The sequence below is a fragment of the Schistocerca nitens genome, chromosome 4, assembly GCF_023898315.1.
Source record: "Schistocerca nitens isolate TAMUIC-IGC-003100 chromosome 4, iqSchNite1.1, whole genome shotgun sequence".
Classification (NCBI taxonomy): Eukaryota; Metazoa; Arthropoda; class Insecta; order Orthoptera; family Acrididae; genus Schistocerca; species Schistocerca nitens.
This window is the reverse complement of record NC_064617.1, coordinates 836,624,571-836,634,545: the sequence shown is the minus strand read 5'-3', so window position 1 is coordinate 836,634,545 and position 9,975 is coordinate 836,624,571.

Sequence of the window (9,975 nt, the reverse complement as noted above, 5' to 3'; positions counted from 1 at the left end):
GCCGTTCCGCAGTGTGCACCGTACTGTTAAAGTGTCTTTCGCTCCTTCGTGGACGTTACGGCGCCTCCGGTCACGCCAGGAGCAGAACATTCAGTGACGCAGCCTTTTGTCTCGCTCGGTCCACGCGGTCGCGCCACAGCTCATCACTCGAGTGTATACCCTCCGGGATCGGTGATCGAGCCGTGCCGGCAGTGCAACGCACCTGTACGGGCGGACATTAGCGACGAATGGTATTTGTCATTTATTGTAACGCTAGGAAGAATAAATGTGTCCTGACCCGAAACTGCTTTAGTCGTTTTTTGTCACCAAGCCTCTCCCTTGAGCATAGTGCGTGGGCGCGGCGATAAAGCCGGTTCACTGCACGTGAGTGACTGTAAAGCGGAGATACCACACGTTCCCACTTCACTGGTGACCCCGACGTGATCTGAGGCTAAAAAAAAAACACGTGGTGACGAACGTGGAACAAAGCAGGCGGACAGTGCGAGCTAGTCGACGCGACGCGACGCGACACACGTCTCTCAGTTCTCCCTCCGCGGACCACATGCGTCAAGTCAACGTGACTCCGCCGTAAATGCGTACGCGCGGTCGTAAACGCAGTCGCCGTTCCGCAGTGTGCACCGTACTGTTAAAGTGTCTTTCGCTCCTTCGTGGACGTTACGGCGCCTCCGGTCACGCCAGGAGCAGAACATTCAGTGACGCAGCCTTTTGTCTCGCTCGGTCCACGCGGTCGCGCCACAGCTCATCACTCGAGTGTATACCCTCCAGGATCGGTGATCGAGCCGTGCCGGCAGTGCAACGCACCTGTACGGGCGGACATTAGCGACGAATGGTATTTGACATTTATTGTAACGCTAGGAAGAATAAATGTGTCCTGACCCGAAACTGCTTTAGTCGTTTTTTGTCACCAAGCCTCTCCCTTGAGCATAGTGCGTGGGCGCGGCGATAAAGCCGGTTCACTGCACGTGAGTGACTGTAAAGCGGAGATACCACACGTTCCCACTTCACTGGTGACCCCGACGTGACCTGAGGCTAAAAAAAAAACACGTGGTGACGAACGTGGAACAAAGGAGGCGGACAGTGCGAGCTAGTCGACGCGACGCGACGCGACACACGTCTCTCAGTTCTCCCTCCGCGGACCACGTGCGTCAAGTCAACGTGACTCCGCCGTAAATGCGTACGCGCGGTCGTAAACGCAGTCGCCGTTCCGCAGTGTGCACCGTACTGTTAAAGTGTCTTTCGCTCCTTCGTGGACGTTACGGCGCCTCCGGTCACGCCAGGAGCAGAACATTCAGTGACGCAGCCTTTTGTCTCGCTCGGTCCACGCGGTCGCGCCACAGCTCATCACTCGAGTGTATACCCTCCGGGATCGGTGATCGAGCCGTGCCGGCAGTGCAACGCACCTGTACGGGCGGACATTAGCGACGAATGGTATTTGTCATTTATTGTAACGCTAGGAAGAATAAATGTGTCCTGACCCGAAACTGCTTTAGTCGTTTTTTGTCACCAAGCCTCTCCCTTGAGCATAGTGCGTGGGCGCGGCGATAAAGCCGGTTCACTGCACGTGAGTGACTGTAAAGCGGAGATACCACACGTTCCCACTTCACTGGTGACCCCGACGTGATCTGAGGCTAAAAAAAAAACACGTGGTGACGAACGTGGAACAAAGCAGGCGGACAGTGCGAGCTAGTCGACGCGACGCGACGCGACACACGTCTCTCAGTTCTCCCTCCACGGACCACGTGCGTCAAGTCAACGTGACTCCGCCGTAAATGCGTACGCGCGGTCGTAAACGCAGTCGCCGTTCCGCAGTGTGCACCGTACTGTTAAAGTGTCTTTCGCTCCTTCGTGGACGTTACGGCGCCTCCGGTCACGCCAGGAGCAGAACATTCAGTGACGCAGCCTTTTGTCTCGCTCGGTCCACGCGGTCGCGCCACAGCTCATCACTCGAGTGTATACCCTCCGGGATCGGTGATCGAGCCGTGCCGGCAGTGCAACGCACCTGTACGGGCGGACATTAGCGACGAATGGTATTTGTCATTTATTGTAACGCTAGGAAGAATAAATGTGTCCTGACCCGAAACTGCTTTAGTCGTTTTTTGTCACCAAGCCTCTCCCTTGAGCATAGTGCGTGGGCGCGGCGATAAAGCCGGTTCACTGCACGTGAGTGACTGTAAAGCGGAGATACCACACGTTCCCACTTCACTGGTGACCCCGACGTGATCTGAGGCTAAAAAAAAAAACACGTGGTGACGAACGTGGAACAAAGCAGGCGGACAGTGCGAGCTAGTCGACGCGACACGACGCGACACACGTCTCTCAGTTCTCCCTCCGCGGACCACATGCGTCAAGTCAACGTGACTCCGCCGTAAATGCGTACGCGCGGTCGTAAACGCAGTCGCCGTTCCGCAGTGTGCACCGTACTGTTAAAGTGTCTTTCGCTCCTTCGTGGACGTTACGGCGCCTCCGGTCACGCCAGGAGCAGAACATTCAGTGACGCAGCCTTTTGTCTCGCTCGGTCCATGCGGTCGCGCCACAGCTCATCACTCGAGTGTATACCCTCCGGGATCGGTGATCGAGCCGTGCCGCCAGTGCAACGCACCTGTACGGACGGACATTAGCGACGAATGGTATTTGTCATTTATTGTAACGCTAGGAGCATAGTGCGTGGGCGCGGTGATAAAGCCGGTTCACTGCACGTGAGTGACTGTAAAGCGGAGATACCACACGTTCCCACTTCACTGGTGACCCCGACGTGATCTGAGGCTAAAAAAAAAAACACGTGGTGACGAACGTGGAACAAAGCAGGCGGACAGTGCGAGCTAGTCGACGCGACGCGACGCGACACACGTCTCTCAGTTCTCCCTCCGCGGACCACGTGCGTCAAGTCAACGTGACTCCGCCGTAAATGCGTACGCGCGGTCGTAAACGCAGTCGCCGTTCCGCAGTGTGCACCGTACTGTTAAAGTGTTTTCGCTCCTTCGTGGACGTTACGGCGCCTCCGGTCACGCCAGGAGCAGAACATTCAGTGATGCAGACTTTTGTCTCGCTCGGTCCACGCGGTCGCGCCACAGCTCATCACTCGAGTGTATACCCTCCGGGATCGGTGATCGAGCTGTGCCGCCAGTGCAAAGCACCTGTACGGACGGACATTAGCGACGAATGGTATTTGTCATTTATTGTAACGCTAGGAAGAATAAATGTGTCCTGACCCGAAACTGCTTTAGTCGTTTTTTGTCACCAAGCCTCTCCCTTGAGCATAGTGCGTGGGCGCGGCGATAAAGCCGGTTCACTGCACGTGAGTGACTGTAAAGCGGAGATACCACACGTTCCCACTTCACTGGTGACCCCGACGTGATCTGAGGCTAAAAAAAAAAACACGTGGTGACGAACGTGGAACAAAGCAGGCGGACAGTGCGAGCTAGTCGACGCGACGCGACGCGACACACGTCTCTCAGTTCTCCCTCCGCGGACCACGTGCGTCAAGTCAACGTGACTCCGCCGTAAATGCGTACGCGCGGTCGTAAACGCAGTCGCCGTTCCGCAGTGTGCACCGTACTGTTAAAGTGTTTTCGCTCCTTCGTGGACGTTACGGCGCCTCCGGTCACGCCAGGAGCAGAACATTCAGTGACGCAGACTTTTGTCTCGCTCGGTCCACGCGGTCGCGCCACAGCTCATCACTCGAGTGTATACCCTCCGGGATCGGTGATCGAGCTGTGCCGCCAGTGCAAAGCACCTGTACGGACGGACATTAGCAACGAATGGTATTTGTCATTTATTGTAACGCTAGGAAGAATAAATGTGTCCTGACCCGAAACTGCTTTAGTCGTTTTTTGTCACCAAGCCTCTCCCTTGAGCATAGTGCGTGGGCGCGGCGATAAAGCCGGTTCACTGCACGTGAGTGACTGTAAAGCGGAGATACCACACGTTCCCACTTCACTGGTGACCCCGACGTGATCTGAGGCTAAAAAAAAAAACACGTGGTGACGAACGTGGAACAAAGCAGGCGGACAGTGCGAGCTAGTCGACGCGACGCGACGCGACACACGTCTCTCAGTTCTCCCTCCGCGGACCACGTGCGTCAAGTCAACGTGACTCCGCCGTAAATGCGTACGCGCGGTCGTAAACGCAGTCGCCGTTCCGCAGTGTGCACCGTACTGTTAAAGTGTTTTCGCTCCTTCGTGGACGTTACGGCGCCTCCGGTCACGCCAGGAGCAGAACATTCAGTGACGCAGCCTTTTGTCTCGCTCGGTCCACGCTGTCGCGCCACAGCTCATCACTCGAGTGTATACCCTCCGGGATCGGTGATCGAGCCGTGCCGGCAGTGCAACGCACCTGTACGGGCGGACATTAGCGACGAATGGTATTTGTCATTTATTGTAACGCTAGGAAGAATAAATGTGTCCTGACCCGAAACTGCTTTAGTCGTTTTTTGTCACCAAGCCTCTCCCTTGAGCATAGTGCGTGGGCGCGGCGATAAAGCCGGTTCACTGCACGTGAGTGACTGTAAAGCGGAGATACCACACGTTCCCACTTCACTGGTGACCCCGACGTGATCTGAGGCTAAAAAAAAAAACACGTGGTGACGAACGTGGAACAAAGCAGGCGGACAGTGCGAGCTAGTCGACGCGACGCGACGCGACACACGTCTCTCAGTTCTCCCTCCGCGGACCACATGCGTCAAGTCAACGTGACTCCGCCGTAAATGCGTACGCGCGGTCGTAAACGCAGTCGCCGTTCCGCAGTGTGCACCGTACTGTTAAAGTGTCTTTCGCTCCTTCGTGGACGTTACGGCGCCTCCGGTCACGCCAGGAGCAGAACATTCAGTGACGCAGCCTTTTGTCTCGCTCGGTCCATGCGGTCGCGCCACAGCTCATCACTCGAGTGTATACCCTCCGGGATCGGTGATCGAGCCGTGCCGCCAGTGCAACGCACCTGTACGGACGGACATTAGCGACGAATGGTATTTGTCATTTATTGTAACGCTAGGAGCATAGTGCGTGGGCGCGGTGATAAAGCCGGTTCACTGCACGTGAGTGACTGTAAAGCGGAGATACCACACGTTCCCACTTCACTGGTGACCCCGACGTGATCTGAGGCTAAAAAAAAAAACACGTGGTGACGAACGTGGAACAAAGCAGGCGGACAGTGCGAGCTAGTCGACGCGACGCGACGCGACACACGTCTCTCAGTTCTCCCTCCGCGGACCACGTGCGTCAAGTCAACGTGACTCCGCCGTAAATGCGTACGCGCGGTCGTAAACGCAGTCGCCGTTCCGCAGTGTGCACCGTACTGTTAAAGTGTTTTCGCTCCTTCGTGGACGTTACGGCGCCTCCGGTCACGCCAGGAGCAGAACATTCAGTGACGCAGACTTTTGTCTCGCTCGGTCCACGCGGTCGCGCCACAGCTCATCACTCGAGTGTATACCCTCCGGGATCGGTGATCGAGCTGTGCCGCCAGTGCAAAGCACCTGTACGGACGGACATTAGCGACGAATGGTATTTGTCATTTATTGTAACGCTAGGAAGAATAAATGTGTCCTGACCCGAAACTGCTTTAGTCGTTTTTTGTCACCAAGCCTCTCCCTTGAGCATAGTGCGTGGGCGCGGCGATAAAGCCGGTTCACTGCACGTGAGTGACTGTAAAGCGGAGATACCACACGTTCCCACTTCACTGGTGACCCCGACGTGATCTGAGGCTAAAAAAAAAAACACGTGGTGACGAACGTGGAACAAAGCAGGCGGACAGTGCGAGCTAGTCGACACGACGCGACGCGACACACGTCTCTCAGTTCTCCCTCCGCGGACCACGTGCGTCAAGTCAACGTGACTCCGCCGTAAATGCGTACGCGCGGTCGTAAACGCAGTCGCCGTTCCGCAGTGTGCACCGTACTGTTAAAGTGTTTTCGCTCCTTCGTGGACGTTACGGCGCCTCCGGTCACGCCAGGAGCAGAACATTCAGTGACGCAGACTTTTGTCTCGCTCGGTCCACGCGGTCGCGCCACAGCTCATCACTCGAGTGTATACCCTCCGGGATCGGTGATCGAGCTGTGCCGCCAGTGCAAAGCACCTGTACGGACGGACATTAGCGACGAATGGTATTTGTCATTTATTGTAACGCTAGGAAGAATAAATGTGTCCTGACCCGAAACTGCTTTAGTCGTTTTTTGTCACCAAGCCTCTCCCTTGAGCATAGTGCGTGGGCGCGGCGATAAAGCCGGTTCACTGCACGTGAGTGACTGTAAAGCGGAGATACCACACGTTCCCACTTCACTGGTGACCCCGACGTGATCTGAGGCTAAAAAAAAAAACACGTGGTGACGAACGTGGAACAAAGCAGGCGGACAGTGCGAGCTAGTCGACGCGACGCGACGCGACACACGTCTCTCAGTTCTCCCTCCGCGGACCACGTGCGTCAAGTCAACGTGACTCCGCCGTAAATGCGTACGCGCGGTCGTAAACGCAGTCGCCGTTCCGCAGTGTGCACCGTACTGTTAAAGTGTTTTCGCTCCTTCGTGGACGTTACGGCGCCTCCGGTCACGCCAGGAGCAGAACATTCAGTGACGCAGCCTTTTGTCTCGCTCGGTCCACGCGGTCGCGCCACAGCTCATCACTCGAGTGTATACCCTCCGGGATCGGTGATCGAGCTGTGCCGCCAGTGCAAAGCACCTGTACGGACGGACATTAGCGACGAATGGTATTTGTCATTTATTGTAACGCTAGGAAGAATAAATGTGTCCTGACCCGAAACTGCTTTAGTCGTTTTTTGTCACCAAGCCTCTCCCTTGAGCATAGTGCGTGGGCGCGGCGATAAAGCCGGTTCACTGCACGTGAGTGACTGTAAAGCGGAGATACCACACGTTCCCACTTCACTGGTGACCCCGACGTGATCTGAGGCAAAAAAAAAAAACACGTGGTGACGAACGTGGAACAAAGCAGGCGGACAGTGCGAGCTAGTCGACGCGACGCGACGCGACACACGTCTCTCAGTTCTCCCTCCACGGACCACGTGCGTCAAGTCAACGTGACTCCACCGTAAATGCGTACGCGCGGTCGTAAACGCAGTCGCCGTTCCGCAGTGTGCACCGTACTGTTAAAGTGTTTTCGCTCCTTCGTGGACGTTACGGCGCCTCCGGTCACGCCAGGAGCAGAACATTCAGTGACGCAGCCTTTTGTCTCGCTCGGTCCACGCGGTCGCGCCACAGCTCATCACTCGAGTGTATACCCTCCGGGATCGGTGATCGAGCCGTGCCGGCAGTGCAACGCACCTGTACGGGCGGACATTAGCGACGAATGGTATTTGTCATTTATTGTAACGCTAGGAAGAATAAATGTGTCCTGACCCGAAACTGCTTTAGTCGTTTTTTGTCACCAAGCCTCTCCCTTGAGCATAGTGCGTGGGCGCGGCGATAAAGCCGGTTCACTGCACGTGAGTGACTGTAAAGCGGAGATACCACACGTTCCCACTTCACTGGTGACCCCGACGTGATCTGAGGCTAAAAAAAAAAACACGTGGTGACGAACGTGGAACAAAGCAGGCGGACAGTGCGAGCTAGTCGACGCGACGCGACGCGACACACGTCTCTCAGTTCTCCCTCCGCGGACCACGTGCGTCAAGTCAACGTGACTCCGCCGTAAATGCGTACGCGCGGTCGTAAACGCAGTCGCCGTTCCGCAGTGTGCACCGTACTGTTAAAGTGTTTTCGCTCCTTCGTGGACGTTACGGCGCCTCCGGTCACGCCAGGAGCAGAACATTCAGTGACGCAGCCTTTTGTCTCGCTCGGTCCACGCGGTCGCGCCACAGCTCATCACTCGAGTGTATACCCTCCGGGATCGGTGATCGAGCTGTGCCGCCAGTGCAAAGCACCTGTACGGACGGACATTAGCGACGAATGGTATTTGTCATTTATTGTAACGCTAGGAAGAATAAATGTGTCCTGACCCGAAACTGCTTTAGTCGTTTTTTGTCACCAAGCCTCTCCCTTGAGCATAGTGCGTGGGCGCGGCGATAAAGCCGGTTCACTGCACGTGAGTGACTGTAAAGCGGAGATACCACACGTTCCCACTTCACTGGTGACCCGACGTGATCTGAGGCTAAAAAAAAAAACACGTGGTGACGAACGTGGAACAAAGCAGGCGGACAGTGCGAGCTAGTCGACGCGACGCGACGCGACACACGTCTCTCAGTTCTCCCTCCGCGGACCACGTGCGTCAAGTCAACGTGACTCCGCCGTAAATGCGTACGCGCGGTCGTAAACGCAGTCGCCGTTCCGCAGTGTGCACCGTACTGTTAAAGTGTTTTCGCTCCTTCGTGGACGTTACGGCGCCTCCGGTCACGCCAGGAGCAGAACATTCAGTGACGCAGCCTTTTGTCTCGCTCGGTCCACGCGGTCGCGCCACAGCTCATCACTCGAGTGTATACCCTCCGGGATCGGTGATCGAGCCGTGCCGGCAGTGCAACGCACCTGTACGGGCGGACATTAGCGACGAATGGTATTTGTCATTTATTGTAACGCTAGGAAGAATAAATGTGTCCTGACCCGAAACTGCTTTAGTCGTTTTTTGTCACCAAGCCTCTCCCTTGAGCATAGTGCGTGGGCGCGGCGATAAAGCCGGTTCACTGCACGTGAGTGACTGTAAAGCGGAGATACCACACGTTCCCACTTCAGTGGTGACCCCGACGTGATCTGAGGCTAAAAAAAAAACACGTGGTGACGAACGTGGAACAAAGCAGGCGGACAGTGCGAGCTAGTCGACGCGACGCGACGCGACACACGTCTCTCAGTTCTCCCTCCGCGAACCACGTGCGTCAAGTCAACGTGACTCCGCCGTAAATGCGTACGCGCGGTCGTAAACGCAGTCGCCGTTCCGCAGTGTGCACCGTACTGTTAAAGTGTCTTTCGCTCCTTCGTGGACGTTACGGCGCCTCCGGTCACGCCAGGAGCAGAACATTCAGTGACGCAGCCTTTTGTCTCGCTCGGTCCACGCGGTCGCGCCACAGCTCATCACTCGAGTGTATACCCTCCGGGATCGGTGATCGAGCCGTGCCGCCAGTGCAACGCACCTGTACCACGAGAGACGTGGAACCGCGAGTAGACTTGCACGTACACACCCGCGCCGAACAGTGTTCAATAGTGAAAATTTTTTTTTGAACTAACTCTTTTTTTGTATTGTTTTTGTGCGCCTATGTTTCGATCGCGAACTGCTTAGTGTTATTCTTTTTTCGTGTGTTTCCCTTGTCGTGTTATTTTCACTGTGTACTTTCCTCTTGTGCGAGGATTCGACTCTGAACTAAGATGGCGACTTTAGAGGAGTTGCAAAAGTCCGTTGAAGAACTGCTCGCACACAACACGAGGCTAGAGAGTGAGCTACAAGCACGGACAACACGTGCGGACGCCGCACAGCCACAGACAGCTCAGGACAATGTTGGCGCGCAAATTCCCGCCACACCGACACCTCCTACGACCGCCGGAACGCCGACAAGCGCTGGACGGGTATTGATGAGGCTGCCTCCCTTTTGGCCGCGCGACCCTGTAATGTGGTTCAGCCAAGTGGAGGCAGTATTTATGAGCAACCACGTGGCTTGCGACCTGGCGAAATTTGGGCACGTAGTGAGCCAGCTGGACCAGAACTACACGGCCAAAGTGCGGGATATAATCACTGCCCCACCAATGCAGTCAAGCTACAAACGGCTCAAGGAAGAGCTGATCCGGCGGATTTTGTCATCTGAGGAACAACGAGTGCACCAACTGCTGCGGCAAGAGGAATGCGGCGACCGGAGGCCCTCGCAGTTCCTGCGCCACTCGCGGAGCCTCGCGCAGTCCGATATGGTGCCAAATTCACTGTTATCTGGGTGCGCAGCTTCCCAGCTCAGGTGCAGGCAGTGACAGCCGCACAGACGGAGATGCAGCTGGACGCCGTCGCTAACTGCTAGCCGACATTGCAAACGGCCAGCTCATCGACGCGACAACGAATTTAA